The sequence below is a fragment of the Phascolarctos cinereus genome, unplaced genomic scaffold (genome assembly GCF_003287225.1).
Source record: "Phascolarctos cinereus isolate Bilbo 61053 unplaced genomic scaffold, phaCin_HiC Scaffold_4;HRSCAF=312, whole genome shotgun sequence".
Taxonomy (NCBI): domain Eukaryota; kingdom Metazoa; phylum Chordata; class Mammalia; order Diprotodontia; family Phascolarctidae; genus Phascolarctos; species Phascolarctos cinereus.
Window position 1 is genome coordinate 411227466 of NW_027555847.1, and position 22912 is coordinate 411250377.

At 34.0% G+C, this 22912-nt stretch overlaps 1 pseudogene; it reads left to right on the forward strand.

Annotated features, from left to right (window-relative positions):
• Positions 1-8462: 8462 nt before the first annotated feature.
• On the forward strand, positions 8463-9367 carry LOC110220384 (heterogeneous nuclear ribonucleoprotein D-like pseudogene; annotated as a pseudogene).
• The last annotated feature ends 13545 nt before the right edge of the window (positions 9368-22912 follow it).

The following is a 22912-nucleotide window of genomic DNA, read 5'->3' on the forward strand; positions in this document are numbered from 1 at the left end:
TGCTTTCTCAGAAGCCTATTTTATCAAATATATGGAGAATTGAGTCACATTTATAAAAATAAGAGCCATTATCCAATTGATAAATGGTCAAAGAATATGAACAAGAACTTTTCAGAAGAAATCAGATTATTTATGGTAATTTAAAAACTTCTCTATATCACTTTTGATTAAAGAAATGCAAATTAAAACAAATCTGATATACTGCCTTATATCCATCAGAAATCACAAATGTTGGAAGGGATGTGGGAAAATAAGTGTAATAATTAACTGATGAAGGAGTTGTGAACTGGTCCAATCATTCTGGAAAATAATTTGAAAGTGTTTACAAAGGGTTATAAAACTGTGCATACCCTTTGACTGAGCAATAATACCACTACTAAGTCAGTATCCCAAAGAGTTCAAAATTAAGGAAAAATAATTTATACAAAATATTTATAGCAGCTCTTTTTGTGGTGTTAAAGAGTCATAAATTGTAAGGATGTTCATCAGTTGGCAATGGTTGAATAACTTGTGGTATATGACTGTGATGAAACACTGTTGTGCTATAAGAAATGATGAGCTGGATAGTTAAAAAAAAAGAAACTTGGAAAGTCTTAAATAAATTGTTGCAAAATGCTGCAAGCAGAACCAGGAGATAACTGTACACAGTAATAGCAATATTGTAGTGATGATCAATTGTAAAAGACTTAACTATTCTGATCAATACAATAATCTAAGAAAATTCAGAAAAAAAAAACATAACGAAAATAGCCATCCACTTCCAGAGAGAGAGAACTAATGAATTCTTAGTGTAAATAAAACCATACTGTTCTAGTTTTATTTTTCTTGCTTTTTTGGCACTATGACTACTGTGGAAATGTATTTTTTGTGATTTCACATGTGTAATGGGTTTCATATTGCTTGACTTCTCAATTGGTGTGGGAAGACTGGGAGTGAGGGATTGAATTTGGTAATATTTTTAAATGTAAAAATAAATAAAGTTTTATATTCGATTAACTTTTCATTTACTGTCTTTTTTTAGTATAAATTTTTAGAAAGATGTAAGTTACTCTAAGGACTTCTTAAGCAACAAACCCCATTATATGTAGTATCATTTTTTACTTTCTTTAATATTACTTTATTAATATGATTTGTCCTTTGATTAAACTCTTTATTTAGACTGGGAGTTTCAGTTGACATTTAAATCTGTGTCTTTTGTTCATATGTTTAATGATAATAATTTTACTGCATTATTTCTATAAAAATAACATTTAATATTTTTGTATCTATGAATTTACATATAAGGTTTTTTTTGCTCTTTCCCAAGATCATTTTTTGTAAAAAGTACTATGTAGTCTTTAAAAAAAATAGTTATAATAACAACACTACCATAGGTCTTTCATATCAAGTTTTCTGATCCTCAGTTCAGATCCTTTATTTATCTGATTCAGAAAGAGGATTGTTTAATGACATAGAATCATTGCCTATCTAGACATTTTAAGATTCATTATTTTATTATTTTCATTTAAATTCTTGGGTATTGTGCTATTTTATCTATATTTACTTAATGTTGATGTTTAATTGGATGTCTTGAACAAAGCTTTTTATATTATTTCCTTTTTTGAGATCATGATTGCTATGTCTGCTTTTTTTTTTCAGCTGAGGCACAATACTCATGTATTCCAGAAACACAACAATTTTGCTTCTCATATTTGGAACTTGAATAAAAATTAAGAAAAAAAAGCATGTCCTGTGCATAGCAGAACATAAGAGACCATTCAAAATATGTAATGATAAATTTTCATTTCAAGAATGCCTGTAAGATAAATACTACATGCTGTGTTGAGAGCTGTATATCTTTTCTTTGCCTGTTTGTAAGTTTCCCTTTGTTCTCTGCTGTGCACTTTTTACTTTGTTCTTTTCTTTTGCTCTTCCTACACCCCCGCACCCTTGAAGGCTACTATTAAGTGCAGATATACTTTTATATAGATATGGAAATATACATACATATTTACATATATGCACCTATAGAGATACATATATAGACATATACTTTCCATAACAAATTGTACTCTTGATTTTTGTTTTTGTTTGTGCATCTCTTGTTTCCTACCCCTCTTGACTCCTCTACTTTACTTTTACCTGCCATCTTGACCTCATTACTTAGCCTACCCCCCTCCAAAGATCCCTCCAATATATTCCAATTCCCAAAAATCTAAACACCCTTCTACACCCCCCTATAAATTATTCCCTCACCCTCCCCTCTAAAGATCCCTCCCTTCCCCTCTCCCCTCTCCCCTATCCCCCTACTGTTTCATTTCTTCTGAATTTAGAAGACTTTTATACTCTTCTAGATATATATGTATTGTTCCCTCTTAAACCCATTGCCAATTACAGTAAGTTACCAGAACTACCAGAAACAGCAAGAAGGCCAATGTCATTGGGTCTCAGAGTATGGAGGTAGAAATGGTGTAAGAAGACTTTAAAGATTGCAAGGGACTAGGTCATGGAGGATGTTAAAAGCCAAAGAGAGTATTTCTTACTTGATTCTTAAGGAAATAGGGAGCCAGTGGAGGGGATTAAATGTAGAGGGAGTGGGTGACATGGTCAGAATTGCATTTTAGGGAGACTAATTTGGCAGATGAGGGGAGGACTGACTGGAGTGTGGAGAAAAAAAGATGGGGAGGCCAACCAGTAGGGTTTCACAAAAGTGCAGGTACTCCTCCCCCATCTACTTCCTCTGTATCAGTTCTTCTTCTTGTACCTCATTTATATAAAACAATTACTCTTTTTAGCTTTTCCTAGAAGGTTTTACTTTTTGAAGTCATATCATACTCAGGTCAACCCCCATCTTTTTTAGGAACCACCCAATTTCTAATGACAATCTTAGACATCCGTTTTACATTTTACATATATGAAAAATAAACAGTCCTTAATTGACTCTCTTGTAATCAGTCTTTTGCATGTACCTTATGTTTTTTTCTTGGCTCTTGTATGTCAAATCTTCTATTAAATTCAGGGTTTTTTTTTAAAGAGTCTTGAAAGTCTGACAGTTGACCAAGTATCCATTTTTTTCCATTCAGGATTATGCTTAACTTTGCTGTGTATGGTACTTGCTGGAGTGCCAATTCTTTTGCTCTTCAATATATAATGTTCTAAGACCTGAGGTCCTTTAGTGTCTCTGCAGCTAGGTCTTGTGTGCTTCTAATTGTGCACCACCATATTTGTCTATTTTTTTTTCCTTGTTGCTCTTAATATTTTATCCTTGAGCTGGGGGTTTCAGAATTTGACTATAATATTCCTGTGAGTTTTCCTCATAGGATCTCTTTCAAATGGTTATCAATGGTTTTTTTTCTATTTCTACTCCCCCCCCCCCTTGTTCTAATACTTCAGTACAAATTTCTTCAATTATTTCTTGTATTATTGGATCAAGCTTCTTTTTTTGACTGTAGCTTTCAGGGAGTCTAATTATTCTTATGTTTTCTCTTCTTGATCTATTCTCCATGCCAGTTGTTTTTCTTATAAGATGTTTCATTTTCTCTTCTATTTTTTCATTCTTCAAATTTTCTTTGTTTCTAAATCTCTTATAACTTATCTGACTTCCCCTTGCTCAATTCCAATTTTCAAGGTGTCATTTTATCCCTGAAGATTCTGGATCAACTTTTCTATTTGTTTGACTTTCTTTTCATAATCTTCTTGTTTTTGTTGTATTGTTTTTATTTAATTTTATTTTAGTTTTTATTTTTTCCTCCATCTCTCTCATTCATTTTTTAAAGTCTTTTTAAAGTTCTTCTATGAATTATTTTTTGGCAGGTGAACATTTGATGTTACTCTTTGGGAGAGAAGAGAGTTTCTTTGCTTCAATATCCTCCTCTGAAGATGAACCCTGGTCTTTTCTATTCCCATAATAATTTTCTATGGTTGAATTAATTCTCTTTGCCTGTGCATTTTTTGGAGTAATAGCTTTGTAATCATCTGTAGCCCTCGGGTACGGGGGATGGTGCCTCCTGCCCCAGATCTTCAGTTCTCCTCTAGCCTAGAACCAAAGCCAAACCTCCAGTCTCTTGTAAGTGCCCACAGCCAGCCAGGGGTATTCTGCCCTACTGCTTCTGCACTCACCAAGCATGTGCTGGTTCCTTCTCACTCTCACTGCTCTCCAAAGCATAGCATGGCTGGATCTGGCGCTCCTTGTCAACAGAGGTTCCGTCAATTTTCCCCAGCTCAGATGCCTACCTCCTTTCACTATCCCAAGTGTAAAAGTTCCTGCAGCTGGGGCCCAGGCAGCATCCCAAACCAACTTACCCTCTGGCTGCTACTTGTTAAGGAGACCCTAGCTTGGAAGTGTTGACTCTTGTCCTAGGATTTTTCTTCTGATTTTCTCAAATTCTCCCAGGAAGATCCCTGTTGTGCCCCTATTCTTATTTATTTTTACCTAAACTTTATTCACCCTAAGGTGCTATTATATCTCTTTTGTGGGGGTACATCTTGAGAGTTTGGAATTTTCTGACTTACTCCACCATCTTCCCAGAATCCTCTCCAGGAGTTTGTTTTGAATTTGTATGCCAGATTGCAGAGTTAAATAGAAAGTAAGAGGAGAGGAAAGAGAGTCATCACTTATAGACAATGTTCTCAAAGGGTTTAACCACAAAAGGGAGAATAAATATGGGATGATGGTAGGGCCAGATCAAGTGAGATTTTTCTTTGAGCATAAGGGAACCATGAACCTAACTTTATGCTATTGGGAAGCAACCAGTAGACATAGAGTTTAAAGAACAGTGGATGTATGGATGATAGAGGAGTCAATCTGCTGAATAAGATAGGATGGAATACAACCACACACACACACACACACACACACACACCTCATTAAGGAAAAGGATCAGTTGTTATTGGACAATATGAAGAAAGAGGAAGTGCAGGGAGGCATCTGAATGATGTGAGAAAAGAAGGGTAGAAGAGAGCTCTTGTAAAAATAAGTCTTTTTTTCAGTGAAATGTAAGACAAAATTATCAGATGAAAAAGGTATATTGTTAAAAACATCTTTTCTAATATGTGGTTTCAACATTCACTCATAGAATAGCATTATATCAAGTGTCCAGTGACATAAAATAGATATTAGATATGGTCAATCATCCAGGAAGGGATAGTTAAAGGTGATTTCTCACCCCCATCATTTCTTTTTGCTAGAGGTTGTATTAAAAAGCTATAATATTCAGCTATATAAGAATAGAAACCATTTAAATTTAATTTTTTTCTCATTGTATACTTCATTTAAAAAAATAGAAAGATTGTAGTGGAAATAACAGTGTACATAAATTCCAATCCCAGCTGAGATGCTGACCAACTATGTGATCTTGTGTCAACCATATTCTCTTTAGCCCACTGTCATCCTGCCTGGAAAATAATGCCATAGATTAGTTGATTTCTAAAGTCTCCTGTAGCTGTATTATTTTATAGTTAAAATATTTTCTTCATAGTTTTAAAAAATCTACCTAATTGTTCTAACTGTTGACTGGTTATTATCATGCTTCTGAAAATGAGCCCTTTGAGTCCTTTATAATAATACAATTCTTCACACCATGATCAGGTTTATCATATTGACTATACATGGTAAGAAATATTTCTGTGCACTGATTGACATATTTGGAGACCTGGGTTACTTTGCAGAAATTTGAACCAGTGTCTATGGTCTGTCTATAGACAAAAATGTCTATGCTTAACACTGTTCAAAAGCTCCTGTTTATTAATACTTTCTATGAAATTCCATTCATAGATATTTATTATTATTTCTGTTGAGCTTTCATGGTGCTATATGTCTTGTATCCCAATATTATATTGTTTGGAATTATAGAAAATAGAGTTCGTAATAATACAAGGGAAAGTACCTTTTAGAAAGTTTGAAAAATCTGATGATTCAAAGTCATATTTTGCCCTGTTTTACTCCTTCAGTTGTGGCCATTAAAGCTTATTAGTTACTTTGTTTCATTCCCAATTTTTCATTTGAACAACTTTTGCTGGATGTATATTTTCATCAGTTTCATCAAAACCACCTCACCGAAAATATGAACAACAGAATCCATTTAATCTCATGAAGTTATTTTAGTCACTACTTTGTTCTAATTGTCTTCTCATAGTTTGTTTAACATTCTCCTAACAACAGACATCTATTGGTAAACATGTAATTTTGTTTTCGTATGACATTTTTTGTTTATGTTACCAAAATAGCTTTATTCTTTTTTTGTTTTTGTTTCATTGTTTAACATAAATAAGTTTGTCTTCACATAAATTCATACAATGTATAGATAATTCTTTTTATGACATCTGTTATTTTGTTAAAGTATACTTCAATTCGGCTTAGAACCATTAGCAACACTAATACAAACAAGTGATCAACCAATTTCCTTAATTTAAGGGACAGATTACATGAACAGAAAGTTAGGGAATTATTTTTGTACATCCTGTTTAATTTCCTCAACTCCAAAAACCTTAAAATAAATGAACTATGCATCAGATGTAGAGAAATTAATATTTAATAGTAATATTTTATCAATATTATCTCATTTAATCTTTACAACTGTGAAAAATATGTGTTATAATTCTCCCCATTTTACAGTTGAAGAAACTGAATCAAACAAAAGTTGTTCACCAAAAATCATCCATCTAATAAGTATATGAGGACCGACTTTGAACTCAGTTCTTTCTGAGTGCAAGTTCAGTTCTCTATCCATTATAGCACCTAGCTGGCAATGTTGTTGACATCACTCTTAAGCCAATGCCTGCTTTTGTTGGGTCTTAATGAAGTACTTAGAAGTCATCACATATTTAACAAAAAAGGTTTACTATGCCCTAATACAGCAATGATGTGTAAAAAAGGATAGCGAAACTTACTGTCTCTGAATGCAGTCCCCCTCACTCCCTTCTTCCCCCCATCTGGAACCCCTTCTGGTCAGTTAGTCATCAGGGTATGATGATTCCCATGGTCTCAACTACCTTCTAAGACTTGGAGAAGAGAGCACCACAGAAAGTAAAAATCCATGAAATAACATTGAAGAACTCCAATATGTAGAGCTTACATTTAGCTTTCCTAATTTCAACAGATGGCAAATTTACCCAGGAAACATTAGTCTTGTGATTCAAGATCAACTTACTTGATCAACTACTCCACTCAAATGACTACCCAAACCCACATCCCTGATCCAGCAAGATTCAGTAAACAATAATTATCCAGTCACAAAAGAGGGGGGAAAGGAGAGGTGGCAAGGGACATAGACAAGTGGAGGAGAAGCTAGAAAGCTTACTTAGAACAGAAGATGTATTAGGTATGCAAAGCCATAGGCTAGAGGAGGAGAAGTATTATGGTATAGGAAAGGGCACCCAAAATCCTATTGAACACAATTTTCTCTCTGCACATAACTATTTTTCCTAGACAAGATGCCAGGTACTGATAGTCTTCATATTAACTAAAACAAAGAGGCTAAGGAGAAACTAGAAGCCCAGCCTCAAGGGATCTTCATGACATTAGAGGAGAGACTGAAGTGTGAAGATTCCTAAAAGTGATTGAAAGGGAAGACAACCAAAAACTCTATCTGTGTGTATGTGTGTGTGTGTGTGCGTGTGTGTGTGTGTGTGTGTGTGAGAGAGAGAGAGAGAGAGAGAGAGAGAAGTTGAATAAACACCTAGCACATAATGATATAAAAAAAAATTACAGCATCAAGACAGAAGGAAAAAATGTGTAAATCCTCAATGGGCAGCTCAGTTACACTGAACAAATATATTACCTGAGGAAAGAAAGGTGTGAGATGTTTGTCTATCTGTAGTTTCTTCCAAACTCCTTTCCTGTTTTCCCAGAATTTTCTGTGAAATAGTGATTTCTCATCTCAAAATTTGCATCTTTGGATTTATCCAACATTAGATTTCTATGGTCTAGTTCCTTTCAAAGCCTCCCTTTTTACCCTTTAGCTGGCCATCCTTCATTCCATCCCCTTCCCCCAAGCTTTGCTTCTGTGTTTCTGTACTTTGACATTTTGTCCCTGTGTGGGTATCTTTGCACTTCTCCTCTCTCCCCTGCACTTTAAAAAATAGTATTTTATTTTTTCCACAGTTTCATGAAAACAAAACAAATCAAAACAATTTTAACATTACTTTACCCATTTTGAATTCCAAATTCCCTCTCCCCCTTCACTATCCTTTTTTTTCCTTTCCTCTTTGAATGTAAGTTCCTTGAAGGCAGGGTCTCTTTTTTATTATCATTGTGTTTGCAGGCTCAACAGTTAGCACACTGCTTGGAACAAAATAACTACTCAGTAATTCTTATGGTCTTACCCTTCCACATACGAAAATGTGGGTAGACTTCCGCTACCATTTTAAATCGGGCTCCCTCCAACGCTCCGTGGCTGTGATTGCCTCTCGGTGCCACCTGCTCCACTCTTGCCGCCCCTGCCGGTCCCCTCCCTCACCCCACCCCACCTTTTCCGACCCTAGCAAACAGTCCCGCCGCCATGGAGGACGTGAACGAGGACATCAATATGGAGGAGTTTGCTGAGGGTTCCAAAATCAAGGTGAACAAGAACCAGCAGGACGTAAAATGTTTATTGGAGGGCTAAGATAGGATACGAACAAAAAAAACCTCACGGAATACCTGTTTCGTTTTGGAGAGGTTTAGACTGCACAGTTAAAACAAATCCCGTTACGGGAAGATCAAAAGGATTCAGATTTGTGTTTTTCAAACATGCTGCCAGTGTAGACAAGGTTTTGGAACTTAAAGAACACAAATTGGATGGGAAGTTGATAGACCCTAAGAGGGCTAAAGCTTTAAAGGGAAAGGAATCTCCCAAAACAGTGTTTGTCGGCGGACTGAGCCCAGATACATTGGAAGAAAAAAAACCAAAGAATATTTTGGAGCATTTGGAGATATTGAGAAAATTAAGCTTCCTTTGGACACAAAAATAAACGAAAGAAGAGGATTTTGCTTTATCACATATACAGATGAAGAACCAGCAAATAAATTAATAGAAAACAGATATCATCAGACTGGTTCTGGGGAGTGTGAAATCAAAGTTTCCCAGCCCAAAGAGGTACACAGGCAGCAACAGCAACAACAGAAAGGAGGGAAGGGCGCTGCAGCTAGCAGATGAGTTGGGACTAGGGGTCGTGGCTGAGGTCAGTGCCAAAACTGAAACCAAGGATTTAATAAGTATTACATCAAGGATATGGAAATTACAATAATGCCTATGGTGACAATCAAAACTATAGTGGCCTCATGGAGGATATTATTATGCTGGGTATAACTATGGGACGTATGGATATGGAAAGGGATATGCAGACTACACTGGTCAACAAAGCATCCCGAAGGGGTGGTAAGCACCAAAACAATTACCAGCTATATTAAAGAAGGGCATGGAGAAGACAGGTGCAGATGCTGTAGCAGCCTGTGCTGCAGGATGATGACATTGAATGGAGGGTGGTCTTCTATCGAACTGAGATGACTATTTTGTTAAAGACTTTTAGAATACATGACTCAATTGTGTCCGATTGTATATAGAAGCCAATTTAGTTTTCTTGTTTTGGCTTTGTCCTTTGCCATCTGTTATGACAGATGTGACTTTGTGTTCATACAAATTTTATTTGTATATTTTCATGTCAAATGATTCTCAAAAACACATTACTTGTGATTGTTAAAAAAAGAAAATGTGAGGAGAGTCAAAGAAGAAAATTCATGATGGTTTATCTTAAGTGCTCTATGATATATTACATAAGGAAAGAGAAATAATACTGAAGTCAGTAAATCAGCAAACACCTATTAAGTGCCTACTATGTGCCAGGAACTGCGCTAAATTCAGAGATATAAAGAAAAGGGATTAAAAAAATAGTTCTTGGTTTCTAGGAGCTCATGATATAACAGGAGAGACAATATACGAACAACTATGAATAAACAAGCTCTATAGAAGATAAATTGGAGATAATCAGAAGAAAAGCATTAGAATAAATGGATGGTAGGAAAAGCTTTTTGTAAAAGTTTGGGTTTTACATGAAACTTGAAGGAAGCCAGGGAAGTTAGGTTGTGGAGATGAGGAGAGAGAACCTGCCTGGTACTGGGGGCAGCCAGTAAAAATGATTAGAGTCAGGAAATAGATTGTTTTGTTCAAGGTAAAACAAGGAGGCCAGTGTCACTGGATTATAACATAAAATGAGAATGGAATGTATAATCTTTAGGAAAGCTAGAAAATTTGTGGAACAGGTAATAAAGACAATTTTTTGTATAGTCTTAGAGGTGACAGGTAGCTTCTGGAATGTGTGTGTGTGTGTGTGTGTGTGTGTGTGTGTGTGTGTGCGCATGCGCAAGAGAGAGAGAGAGAGAGAGAGAGAGAGAGAGAGAGAGAGAGAGAGAAATGGAGATGGTCAAATCCATGCCTTAGATTTAGAAGATTTTTTTTTTTTGATAGCTGAATGGAAGATGGACTGGTGTGGGGAGGCACTTGTAGCAGGGAAATCAACCAGCAGTCTATTGTTCAGGCATGAGGTGGTGAGGGCCTGTACCATGGTGATGCCAATGTTAGAGCAGAGAAGGAAGTATATTATGAGAAATGTTACAAAGGAAAAAAAAGCAGGCCTTAATAACAAATTGAAAACAGGTAGTGAGAAAGAGTGAAGATTAAAGGATGATGCCTAGGTTGGGACCTTGGGTGACTGGGAGGGTGGTGGTATGCTCTATAGTCATGTATGCTCTGTAGTAATAGGCAAATTAGTAAGAAGGGTTTTTTTGGGGAGGGGGTAATGAGTTCACTTTGAGATAAGTTGAGTTTAAGATGCCAGTGGAACATCTAATTCAACAGGCAATTGGAGACTGAACATCAGGAGAGAGATTAGGACTGGGTAAACAGATTTGAGAAAACAAAGTTGTGAAGATGAGCTTAACTAGCAAAAGAGTGTGAAGATGCATATGTGCTCAATGATGATAGTTTTGAAAATGGTAAGGTATTATTTCTGAAGATAAAAAGAAGATAGTACCATGTGAGCATACCTTCTTTACTGAAAAAAGGTGATTGAGAAAGTATCAATATCTAAAACTCATATGCCTATTTGTCCATTTCTATGCAATTTCTGTGAAAATAATCTACTGTGTCTTCTGTAGCATACTGGCTGAAGGTATGAGAAAAAACAAATAGGTTTTGCAAACTATCTTATATGACAGGCCATGTTTTTAGTCAGATAATTAAAAGGCATAAATAATAGAACACTCTACTATATTTGTTATTTTTTAATTATGAAAAAGTTTAAATTTTTTAGAGATGAAAGTGTTGCTTTGAAGTTTATCATATATTAAGACATAACGCAGTAATATATTAAAATCATGAAAAATTGCTTGAAAGATGTAACAATAGACATAGCTCTTTTCAAACATGTGATTATTCATATCACATGATCACAAGCAAGGAGATTATGTAATTGTTGGGTATGTCTAAGTGGGAGTTCTCCTGATATGGATTGAATTATGTGTCTTCTGAGGTCCCTTCCAACTCCCAATTCTGTTAATCTTTGAAATCTTTAAAATACTTTTGGAAACTTTAGGAAACATTCCTTAATTTTGTCTTAATTACATTTTGGCCTTTTAGAAATTAATGAACAATGTGTTTGATATTATAATACTGGATTAGACCATGATTTGTTTTTTATTTCTCTCCCAGTGAAGAAACTATCTCTACCATTACAAGCCAGGAATTATTCTGTAACTTTTCGTCTTAGAAATATGTCTAAGGCACTGAGATCTTGAACCCAGATTTTGCTGAATCTAAATTAGACTTTGTAGTCTCTATTCATGATGTCCCTCTCATAATATTATTATTCTGCAATTATTTTAATCAAATGTTAGGCAATTCATTTCCCCAGCAAAGTGATTAACAGGGTAATTGCTATATCCAAGACAAAATGGAAAATGCCACCAAATTAGAAATTTGTTAATGGGTTGAATATCTCCTTCTGCTGGAAAAAAAATGTCAAGATGTACATTGAAAATACATAATATTTTATAGAAAGGATACATGTGATAAAACTTTTAATTTTGAAGAAATATTATATCACAATTTTTTAAAAATTTTCCAAGTCCTTGGGTAAGTAAAATGAAATAGAAAAAAGGATAGTTAAAAACATCCTGTATATAAGTATTTTAGAAGATGGACAGTCGTTCATTGCACAAGCATATGACGCATGCAAGATATTTCAAAATAGCGTGTGTGATAAATTATCTTATTGATAAAAAAGCATCATTAAATAGATTTTATAGTGTTTTGTAGTTTAGAAGTGGGAGATTAGGAGATATTTTCAACTGGTTGATAAAATTTACCCATTTAAATTTAAATATGAATTTATTTCAAAAATTTCAGATGCTAATAAAAATTAATTAAACAAGAAGTGTTATACATTTTTAACCTTGTGCTTAACCTTCTGCTAGATATACATATATTAAGATTTTTCATAAACATGATTTTCCTAGGTATGTAGGCAATATGCATATTATCTGTATGGGGAAGTGAGATCAATGTAGCCTACAGTAATCAGGAAATCTTCATTAGAGATGTGGGATTTAAAATAGGCATTACAAGATAGGAAGATTGGACAGATTAAAAAAAAAGTCAGTATAGAGATACTCATGTTCTCCAGAGACACTATCAGATATTAACATTGTAGACTTCATTATAGTGCAGTTCTTGTCCAGAGGATAAAAATAACACATAGTGAGAAATTCTTTTTATATCAGTGTGGAGAATTTTATTTCTCCAGCAATGTAAAAGAATCTGTGGAATTGCAAAACCCTTTTTAATGGACTTTTATAGTATTTTAAGAATTGAGACTATTTCTCTAGCAATTGATCTGTCCTGCACTGAACTGAATCTTTGATGAAATCCCCTTCATGTAATAGGATTTGAGTAATGGAGATTACGATGTTTTCACAGAAATGAAATGAAATATTTAAAAAGTGCTTTGCAAACATTAATGTGCTATGTAAATGCCAGTCTTAATATGTTGTTTTTCTAGAAAAACCAGTTTAGGTTGTAATCCATGGACTAAAAATTCTACTAAGGAAATCACCTCAAGAGACTTAGGAAGCTCTCAAGAATGAAATTCTGTATGTGCGAAATGAAACAATTTGAAAGACAAGAAATATCTAAAAACAATACTCATGTAGCTGCACAAGGAACTCATCAACCATCTTATATTTACTGAAATATAAACAGAAGCAGGAAACAAGGGCTAATAACAGAAGATGAATAAGGAAGTTCATTACTCTAATATCAAACATGTTAAATAACATAATAAAACAAAGTTAGCAAGGGTTTCTGAGAGAAACAAAAATGTAATTTTAATGCAACTTTTGGGGGCAAAGGAATATTGAAGAAGAGATTTGAATCCTGTTGGAGATGGTAGGAACTTATAACAGATGGCTGAAAGATTGTACAACTGACTAGTCATATTGCTATTTTTTTCTCTACTGTGAAAAGCAATATTTGACCTGTAAAAGACATTAAAAAGTCTAATCTACCTTTGTGTCATTACATTTTAGAACAAGAGTGGGATTTTATAGCTCTTTTATTTCAACTGTTCATTTCACTGATTGAAAAAATGAGTCTAAGTGAAGTGAAATAACTAGCCCACAGTCCCCATTAGCGGAAGGGCCAAAACTAGAACTGAGGCTTTTTACCTTCTTCTCTAGGACTCATTGCTTCATACCACACTGCTTAGTTTCTGTCAATAAATGTACACTTTCATCAATACAAGACACATGCATGGGTAGATGGGCACTGCTATCCCAAAATTTACGAAGAGGAGCAAGTAGGTCCTCCAAAAGAACCCTGGACTATTTTTTCCAATTGTAATTTCAAGGGAGACATCATGAAATAGAGGATTGAAAAAGTTATTCTCAGAGTCAAGAAGACCTAACAAAAAAGTCATCCTCAGAGTCAAGAAGACCTGACATCTTAAACACACTGGTTGTTAAACTGTGGATAAGTCATTTAACCACCCTGCAACTCTCTAAAATTATAAATTGCTTTATAGTTTCAGATTTAAATTTGTAAAATTTCCTAAACAGGATATCCCTAAATCAATAACTTTGAAGTCTAAACAAATGAAACCTTAAAAACTAGTCAAAACCTGAGGTAGTGGAAAAGTTCTGAACAGACAAAATTTTGTAGACTGTTTAAAGACATCTCTGTGTTCCTATTGACTATATATAACACATTTATTTTTGTAACAGGAAACATTTCCCCAGTTTTTGCCAATTACAAATAATTAGCCTCTTAATAAATGCAAACCAGATATTTTCCTAATAAAGGCTTTGAAAGATATTTTGACAGATTATATATATATATATATATATATATATATATATATATATATATATATATATATATATATATATATAAACATATATTAAATCAAAGACAGCTGTGGGAAGATGGGATGTCTGTTCCAGTTACTGGCTTCATAATTCTTGTGATATGATTTTCTAATTCTCCTACCAGTGGGGAAAGTTATGTGTGCAATCTTTGGTCTTTTCATAATCCTTATGACAACAAGCCATATATTTCTGTGTAATGGAATCATCACCATCTATGCTATCATCCAAGCCTTTATAAGTCTCTTTGGTAGCAAATCTTTAGTGCTTCACACATCTGCTTCTGTACCTTAAGGAAATTTCAATTCAGACATAAAAAGGGATGTTATTGAATGTTAAAAATGAATGTCAAAACCATGTTCATAATAAATGCAATTCAGTTATTTTTTATTTTTTAATTTTATTTGGGAAAAGAAGATTTTGTTGAAAATTATTAAAATATTATTTACACCATTCTCTTTCCAGAGTAAATGAAGATTCCTCTTAATGGACTCTTGAAATTGTAAATTGCAAATTTTTAAGTAGTCACATGTGAAAAAGTTGACAGATTTCCTTTGAGCCTAGACAGTACTCAAAAGTAGCTCAGAAAAACAATAAAAGTAATGTGCTGGATCGTTGGGAACTGCTAGCTAACACAGTGTCTCCTTGCACATAGTAGGTGATCAGATAAATGTTGATTTTCCTTACTCGACTCTTGTCTTTAGGCAGATTTCTCTACTTGATAAAACATTGTAATTTTAATGTAGTTACTACAATGATAAATGATAAGAAATATATCCAAAAGAACTTATTTAAAACTTGCCTTGAGCTTCTAATTATTGAAAGTAATTTGATGATATTGGATATGAACTTTAATTGATTCTTTTTTCTTTATTAAGATTATCTTCAAAACAGTACAGTATTTCTATGATCTCTGTAATGATGTGTCACCATCTATTATTGCTAGACTTGTATAATATCAAACTTAAGGAATTTGGAAATAGAAATCTTTTGTTCTCCATAATTAAAATCTTAAGCAGTATAAATCTTTTGCTGGCTTGTTAAGTATCTCTAAATAAAATTGATTCAATTAGAAATAGGGTCTTCCAAAGAAAGTGAAGAACATTAATTTTTAGACATTTGGGTTTTTCAGATATTAACATAATGATACATGTTTAAATGTTTTAAATAAAAACTTCATTATGAGTGAAAAAGCCATATGATTCCATATCTTACATATCATATAATTAAAACAAAACAACAACAACAAAATCTTGTTCTCATCCTGTTTCTAAATGTTTATTTCACTCCTGTTACAGAATCTATCCAAAGAATTGGATTTGATCATCATACAACTTTATATGAAACTATAGTTTATAATATTTTGGTCACTAATTCATAAATAAATATCCTTTAATTAGAGGCTTAGGCTTATATGAAATGATAGCTTTTAAGCAAAACAAAAAATGAACATTGCATTTATTTGCTGTATGTGAGCAATCAGATATAGCATGGGATGATTGACTTTTTCCTGACCCTATACCCCTGCAGTTGCCTCAGTCAGTCTGTCAGTCAGTCAGTTTTAGCCTTACTCTCAAGTTCTGGGAGTTATCTATATTCTAGAGAAGGGAAATATAAGGAGTCATTGCTGAGGCCAGCTTTGATTCTCATCATTGCTCACTAAGCACTCTTTGTCAGGCACTATGCCAAGCTACAAAACAAGGTAAAAGCAATACTTGCCTTCAAGAAGTTTACACTCCAACATGTAAGATAGCATTTGGATTATTTGGTGCATTTAAAATATATACAAAGCAGATAAAAATAACCTTAGAGAGGAATTCACCAGCAGATTTGGGGATTATTAAAAAAAAACCCGTGGGAAAATAGTGGAACTTGAGATGAGTTTTGAAAGAATCCAATCCAGGCTTGGAAAATGGTCAGTTCAAAGGTATGAAGATGGAGAGATAGAGATTCTCATCTGAAGAATAGGACCTAGGCCAGTATGGCTAAATCATAGTTTGCACGGAGAACTAATGTTCAAGAAGAATGAAGAAGTAGGAAGGAGTGGAGTTAGGAAGAATTACGAATGCATAACAAAATTTCTGTTTGATCCCAGAAGTGATAGGAAGCCACTGATGTGGAAAATGGAGTATTGTTTTGTCTTTTGTGACCAACACTCTATGATGACCAACATTTGGTCCTTTTACCATCTTGTAATCACATCATTGGAGTTCTGTCTTATTTCCTTGTGCCTAAGTCCTGTCCTTGATATAGGAGTAGGTCCTAAGGACCAATGAGTGGAGGCCTATTTGGACCCATAGACTTAGTGAGTGGGTGTCATATTATACCTCCTATCAAATTTCATTTATGCCAGCTGATGCCTCTCTAGACATCTGATGATTCTAGATAGATTACCCTGATAACATACTTTTCCTCTTTGTTAGAATGCAACCTCCACCTGTCTTCTACTTACTTGTTCCCCCACTCATACCCTTCCCCACACACATATCTTTTAAAATCTCTAAGGTGTCCTGATTATGTGCTGCTTTATTTTTCTGTCATACTACAGATTATCCTACTCTCCTCGAAGGACCTGCTATTAAGATTTTCTGAATTACCCACCTCCCTATCCCAATGGTTATGGCTAGATTCTGGGCTCAGAGGAAAGGTTCAGTTTTGTCCAAGCCTGGTACTAACAGAACAAAAAACTTGTCCTTTAACTTTCCTAGAATGATCAAAGTAGATTGTATGAAATAAATACAAAATAAATAAATTCATAGATTTTAGTTAATAACTTCCATTGATTTCAATTTTATAATCTGGAAATTAGGAAAAATAATGATGACTAAATATCTCACAGAGCTGTTGTGAAGAGAAAATTAGATAATATTTGTAAAGCAAATTATAAATGTTAAATCATTACATAGATTGAGTTTTTAGTATTATATAGAGAATAACAAGATTTGTGGTATCTAGAAAATTCAGCAAGTTTGTTATTGAAAAATGTAGAGAACAGTTTGTCAGCCCTTTTATTTCTTCTCTCAGTCCAATTCCTGTGACATGGAGAGAATGAAAAATAAAAACACAACACTCTTAACTGCTGTTGTCCCCAGAGATGATGATCTACAATGCTTCTGTACTTGAAGAGAAAAGAATTACAGACCAAGAATGCAATATCTCCTGTACTATTGCCCACCAAGAAGGGGAGAGAAAACAACTTTACCACCTCAGTTTAAGAAGAAGGCCATTAACTCTTTGTTCTAGTACTCACTAGGGAAATAAAAAGTAAGATGTTAAGAGCAAAACTTCTTGAAAGACTAGGGGCCCCATATAAGTCTTTGGGTTTAATCAGGTGACATGCCTCTAATTATGTGATATGACTTGTCCAGGGTTGTATCTGGTGGCAAAGATGAGACTTGAACCTAATTCTCCTCTGACTCCAAGCCTAGTACTCTTCCACCACAGAATGTTGCATGTTTTAAAAATATAGGACTGAGATCTGCTAAGTTCCATCCTCTGGAGAATGAGAGATAATGTAGTATCCTTTAGATTTCAGACTTCACTAAATCTGAAAGTCAATGGAGGTGTGTCCTTTTTAGGGGGTTAGCATTCTCACTGGAACTAAAGGAGATAATGATTATCCACTTCCTTCATTGCTTTTCAACAAAGAAAACAACAGAATCATAAACATACATTTAGCTATAGAATGGACAGCCTACTCCATCTCTCCTTATTTTACAGATGCTATTAGCTGATAATCATCATATTGCCAAGGATAGATAAGTGAGAAGGCAATTAATGAACATTGTTGTGAAATTAGGAAATGCGGTAATCAAGAATAAAGTTACTTGTAATTCCTGACCATGTGTACACCACAATTTTTTCCATTTCCCTGGTATATGTGTGCACATGAAGAGTAAAATTGCTAATTGTGCCAAAATTTTAAACCAGCACCCCACTTTTTCATGTTAACCATCTCTTTGTGTTTATTTTTATTTTTACTTGGTATAATATTATATGCAATTCACATTATATTAAATAGGTTACAAATATTGATCCATTATATCAATGAATTTAATGCTATGGATCTAGTATAATATTCTAAAATGACAATATTGTAGACATTAAAAACAGAAATTATATCTATACTACAGAAAGAATAAAGGTTCCTGTATTCTTCCCACTACTAGCAGGGTTATGTGAGGGATATTCCACTAAAATTCATCAATAGAAAGAAGCAATTTTTTTAGCTGCCTACTTTATATATTTATTCAGAAGCATGAGAGATAATATAAGATGGTGAGTAAAATATAAATATTAGAAAGAGAAACCTCAACCTGGTGGAAAATTGACTGTGTACATTTTCATTGACCTTAATTTAATTTTACAGTTGTATAAATCTCCCTTGAAGGAATAGTATGGTAATATGCATACTTTGTATTCAGGCTGACCCACTGGAGATTAATATTTTATTGGTAATTAATGCTTGCATTTAGAAATTACCTGTCAGCTTTTTAAACTTAGGGAGAATTCTTGTTTTTATTGCCTACAATATCTTCATCTTAGAATATTATTTAAGGCACACAATGTTAGAGCTATAAAGATAAATAACATAGACTTAACAGAGTGCAAACTATATTCTTGGACTTTTTAATACGAAATGAAATGATGAGCTCCAATTTTGCTACCATCCAGAGTTTTTACATGGTGTTATTCAAAGAAAATGAATATCTTATGTATATCTGTTGTAGTATTGCTGAACATCGTAAGCTAATAGTAACTCACATTTTAGAAGTGCTGTAAGGTTTACAAAGAAATTTACTCACAACAACTATACTATAAAATATGTATGCAGCACAAATCTTCATTTTAACACTCAGGAGACAGAACCAGAGATGTGATATGACTTCTCCAGCATCGTATCTAGTGGCAGAGATGAGAGTTGAACCTAATTTTCCTCTAACTCCAAATCTAGTACTCTTCCACTACAGAATTCTGCATCTTTTAAAAAGGTTAGTCTGTGATGCAATTATGTCTGGTGAATCTGTTATGTATTAATGAGTGAAGAAAGCATAACAATTAGTATTAGTTACATAGTAAAAATACAAGAACTACATTGTGATACCTTTAAATGGAAAAAAAAAATCCTGTTTTACATTTTCTAATATTCCACAGAGTAGTTGCAATGGATAGAGTTAGCAATGAAGTTAGGAAAACCTGAGTTCAAGTCCTGTCTCCCACAGGCTGCATGATCTTTGACAAGACAATTCACCTTTTTAGTAGTCCAGACAGCTCTGTGAGATCATAACATAAAGATTAAGTGCTGCCCTGCATTTATGGGAGGTATTTCCTTATCTGAGTTCCCTATACCAAATTAAATCACAGCTATAGTTCCTTTCCCTATTACTAACCCTGGCAGTAGTTTATGCTAATGGCCAGCTTCTATTCATAGATGCCCTTGTGACTGTTTGATTACTTTTTAAAAGTTACAAATGTGTAAGGTAATACAAAGAAACAGTGCCCACAAATGTTAACATGCACTTAGCAACTGATATTTCAATTACTGACATGCTCTATTCTTAGAAATTTTGAATTTCTCTCCTAATGTAAAAGGTGCAACAATTGAATTTTTTTTGCATTAATGCAATTTGGAAACAATTGGAAGAATTGAGTAACTATTAATGTAAATTTGACACTTATGCCTAGTGTCATTCAAAGGTGAATACTCAGATTCTGGGAGCTGAAACAGGGAAGGAATAAAAGATGTTTCTTGAGAGTGGCAAAATGACATGATCTTGAAGTGATTAAATTAAAATAGCACCAATTGCCATAAATCCAAGGCTGTTATTTAAATAGAGTACACACGTAAGATATGTGAGTCCATGTCAGATATGCTTGACTAAAAGTATTGTCAAAATGTATGGTTGTGGGTCTCCAGAGGCATAGATAGGTATCTCCTGGATTAGCCCAACCCTCTGAAGCAAGACTATGATTTTCACAGTAAGTGAAATTAAAAAATAAAAAAAAGGCTCTGGCTGGGTACATCTGACAAGGTATACAGATTGCGCACACACACACACACAATTTTGGTAATAGCTTCATTTCAGGACAGCACTGGTCAATTGTATTTCTAATAACACTAGACTGACTTGGTATATCTGGCCTTCAGTAGTAAAAGCCAGATTCACCTGGTTCCTTCACATTTGCGGCTCTGTCAGTTGAGGACTGGATTTAGTGAAACACACACATTTAGTTGCTGTCTTCATATTTTTAATTTTCTGAATTTTAAGAATGAATAGTATTCAAAGAAAAAGTGCAATAATTGTAGCTCTTAAAGACAAGAAATCTGTTACTTTTTGAGATATTCCAGCAACTATTGGTGTGGGAAGCATTTCAAAGATCATATAACTCCACAGTAAACTAGAATCAGACAAACCAAAGCACAAAGGAAACTGATGAAGTATCTCCAAAATTGAAAACTATTACTGAAAAAGAGATCAATTAATCCTGAGGAAAAAAACCAAACATCTTCAGAGGCACTTAGCAGCTGGAGGTATGTTACTGATTTCTCCTGATGCCTTCAAGAATAAGAATAAGATTATAGAAAGGGGACTAATAAAAAATAACTGCTAATCATTGTGATGAAGAAAAAAAAGTTTGACGTAGGCAAGGCTATATAAAGTTATTAGAGTTATTAATATTGGGAAAAAGTAAGCTTTACTTTTGAAACTCACTTTTTCTTTCAATAATATACCAAAATCTTTGTGAAGCAGAAGAGACAAGTGAAAGTCTTCATCAGAATATAAAACATAAACCATTAAATACATTTTGGAGATTTTTCTACTTCTAATGAGTTGGGAAGTCTTGTCCCTATTAAGAGAATCATGAATTATGATAAATGTATTGATATTTGTAGAATTGTTCTGGGATAAAAAAAAAAATCTAAAATGTAGGTGCTATGCTGACTATGCACTATTTTCCAAGTCATAAAAATTAGTAAATTTATACTAGAGACATAGAAAAAAAATATATACTGCGATGACATGAGAACTGCCACCATGCTTATTAGGCAAGGCAGGCTAGCTGAAGTATCAGGAAACACCCTAAAGAAGAGCTGGGCATTTCACATATCAGACAATTCAAACCAGCACAAGCACCACTTCAATCATTATAATTTTTCAGACCCCAGTGGAGAGATCTGGACCCTGAAGTCAAAGGCCCTGGGAATAACAATGCAGTCTAGATGGCCAGCATAGAACCTGCAACAATCACTGAAGGAAGAAATTACTGTGGAGAAAGGCTCACTTCATCACCATCTCAAACAGAAACTACTCACAGGTAAAACCCAAGAGCTCTGGGAGTAACAAAACACTACTGTAGTACTCCAGGCATTAGGTGATAAGGTCCTGGATCAGAATGGTAGCAGTGTCAAGGGAGACAAGAAGGCATATACCTAGATATTATAAAGATAGATGGTAATGAATCTTATTTAATTGTATTTCTTCAGGTAAAAATCATATCAGTTTCTGATGTTGAACCATTTGAAAGTGCAAAGGAATTTGATGGTAAGAGTGTCATTTTTTATGTTTTCAATACCTGTGACTACAGTATCCATAGTAGCAATATGTATGTGTAATAAATGTTGAATTAAATTGAATTCTAACACTTACAACTTGTTGATTGTGTTAAAGAAAGCTGCAGAAATAATGGAATAAAGACTCCTGGTTATGCTACCATGATTTTCAGGTAATATTTTGTTTGTAACAATAACTACTTGTGGGTACTTTTGAAGGAAAGTTGTATTGATCTGAATTTTGTTGGCTTTTAATTTGAGTATTGTAGAGAAATATTCAGGAAAAATGTAAGAAATTGTTAGGTAGCTAGAATATACATAGAATAAAAATATATTTTTTGCATTGTCCATCAAGGTAATTTTTCTTGTTTTATTTTGTCTTTCCATGAAGATATGTGCAGATAAGTTTCTAATGAAAAAATATTACACATTTTGCATCAAAAGAAGTTTGGTGTCTGAGGAAGCACCTAGTCAAGGAAGAAAAAAAAAACCCACAACAACAAGGAGGCATTTAGAAAATGCCAGGATTACTTGGATAGTTTTATGTTCATGAAATTGTTTTGGAAATGTCAATGGGTGTTTAGTATAACATGCCAGAGATGCTGTTTTTTAATTCTAAGCAAGCATATGAGAAATTGGATGAGAAGCTCAATTTTAGTCATATAGAATATTGTCCACTACACAACATCAGTAATTTTGACATTTTGTGAATCCAACTGTCCATATGAAATTGGGAATGGCACCTGAAAGTTTTGCAAAATATGTAATGTTCAATGAATGGCTTAAAACTGGATTAGAAAGTAAGAGAATAGGGGGGCAGCTAGATGGCACAGGGAATAGAGCTCTGGCCTTGGAGTCAGGAGGACTTGAGTTCAAATCCAGTCTCAAAAACATGACACTTAATATCTGTGTGACCCTGGGAAAGTCACTTAACCCCATTGCCTCACCAAAAAGCAGAAAGAAAACAAACCAAAAAAATGAAAAAAAAA